This window comes from Musa acuminata, unplaced genomic scaffold (genome assembly GCF_036884655.1).
Source record: "Musa acuminata AAA Group cultivar baxijiao unplaced genomic scaffold, Cavendish_Baxijiao_AAA HiC_scaffold_239, whole genome shotgun sequence".
NCBI lineage: Eukaryota > Viridiplantae > Streptophyta > Magnoliopsida > Zingiberales > Musaceae > Musa > Musa acuminata.
The window spans coordinates 10,001-12,500 of record NW_027020505.1 but is presented as its reverse complement, the minus strand read 5'-3'; positions in this window follow the sequence as shown (position 1 = coordinate 12,500).

Here is a 2,500-nt window from a genome sequence, read left to right as displayed (position 1 = left end):
GGGTTCCAGGGTGCTGAGATGGCTGACATTTTGCTCCGCTCACGACGGTCGCCGCGGCACACAAGAACAGCCCAAAAACAGGCCAAAACAGCCCAAAAACGGGCCAAAACTGGCCATTTTTGGCTGCGCGAGCGAGCAGCGAGCGGCGGACAGCGAGCGAAGCGAGAGGCAGCACCGTCCCTGCTATACGAAAGCCCCATCCAGCCCTGTGCCACCCGGGGGGTTCCAGGGTGCTGAGATGGCTGACGTTTTGCTCCGCTCACGACGGTCGCCGCGGCACGCAAGAACAGGCCAAAAACTGGCCAAAACAGCCCAAAAACGGGCCAAAACTGGCCATTTTTTGCTGCGCGAGCGAGCGGAGAGCGGCGAACAGCGAGCGAAGCGCGAGGCAGCACCGTCCCTGCTATACGAAAGCCCCATCCAGCCCTGTGCCACCCGGGGGGTTCCAGGGTGCTGAGATGGCTGACATTTTGCTCCGCTCACGACGGTCACCGCGCCACACAAGAACAGCCCAAAAACAGGCCAAAACAGCCCAAAAACGGGCCAAAACTGGCCATTTTTGGCTGCGCGAGCGAGCGGCGAGCGGCGAACAGCGAGCGAAGCGAGAGGCAGCACCGTCCCTGCTATACGAAAGCCCCATCCAGCCCTGTGCCACCCGGGGGGTTCCAGGGTGCTGAGATGGCTGACGTTTTGCTCCGCTCACGACGGTCACCGCACCACGCAAGAACAGGCCAAAAACTGGCCAAAACAGCCCAAAAACGGGCCAAAACTGGCCATTTTTGGCTGCGCGAGCGAGCGGCGAGCGGCGAACAGCGAGCGAAGCGAGAGGCAGCACCGTCCCTGCTATACGAAAGCCCCATCCAGCCCTGTGCCACCCGGGGGGTTCCAGGGTGCTGAGATGGCTGACGTTTTGCTCCGCTCTCGACGGTCACCGCGCAATGCAAGAACAGGCCAAAAACTGGCCAAAACGGCCCAAAAACGGGCCAAAACTGGCCATTTTTGGCTGCGCGAGCGGCGAGCGGCGGACAGCGAGCGAAGCGAGAGGCAGCACCGTCCCTGCTATACGAAAGCCCCATCCAGCCCTGTGCCACCCGGGGGGTTCCAGGGTGCTGAGATGGCTGACGTTTTGCTCCGCTCTCGACGGTCACCGCGCAATGCAAGAACAGGCCAAAAACTGGCCAAAACGGCCCAAAAACGGGCCAAAACTGGCCATTTTTGGCTGCGCGAGCGAGCGGCGAGCGGCGGACAGCGAGCGAAGCGAGAGGCAGCACCGTCCCTGCTATACGAAAGCCCCATCCAGCCCTGTGCCACCCGGGGGGTTCCAGGGTGCTGAGATGGCTGACGTTTTGCTCCGCTCTCGACGGTCACCGCGCAATGCAAGAACAGGCCAAAAACTGGCCAAAACGGCCCAAAAACGGGCCAAAACTGGCCATTTTTGGCTGCACGAGCGAGCGGCGAGCGGCGGACAGCGAGCGAAGCGAGAGGCAGCACCGTCCCTGCTATACGAAAGCCCCATCCAGCCCTGTGCCACCCGGGGGGTTCCAGGGTGCTGAGATGGCTGACGTTTTGCTCCGCTCTCGACGGTCACCGCGCAATGCAAGAACAGGCCAAAAACTGGCCAAAACGGCCCAAAAACGGGCCAAAACTGGCCATTTTTGGCTGCACGAGCGAGCGGCGAGCGGCGGACAGCGAGCGAAGCGAGAGGCAGCACCGTCCCTGCTATACGAAAGCCCCATCCAGCCCTGTGCCACCCGGGGGGTTCCAGGGTGCTGAGATGGCTGACGTTTTGCTCCGCTCTCGACGGTCACCGCGCAATGCAAGAACAGGCCAAAAACTGGCCAAAACGGCCCAAAAACGGGCCAAAACTGGCCATTTTTGGCTGCACGAGCGAGCGGCGAGCGGCGGACAGCGAGCGAAGCGAGAGGCAGCACCGTCCCTGCTATACGAAAGCCCCATCCAGCCCTGTGCCACCCGGGGGGTTCCAGGGTGCTGAGATGGCTGACGTTTTGCTCCGCTCTCGACGGTCACCGCGCAATGCAAGAACAGGCCAAAAACTGGCCAAAACGGCCCAAAAACGGGCCAAAACTGGCCATTTTTGGCTGCACGAGCGAGCGGCGAGCGGCGGACAGCGAGCGAAGCGAGAGGCAGCACCGTCCCTGCTATACGAAAGCCCCATCCAGCCCTGTGCCACCCGGGGGGTTCCAGGGTGCTGAGATGGCTGACGTTTTGCTCCGCTCTCGACGGTCACCGCGCAATGCAAGAACAGGCCAAAAACTGGCCAAAACGGCCCAAAAACGGGCCAAAACTGGCCATTTTTGGCTGCGCGAGCGAGCGGCGAGCGGCGGACAGCGAGCGAAGCGAGAGGCAGCACCGTCCCTGCTATATACGAAAGCCCCATCCAGCCCTGTGCCACCCGGGGGGTTCCAGGGTGCTGAGATGGCTGACGTTTTGCTCCGCTCACGACGGTCACCGCACCACGCAAGAACGGACCATAAACAGG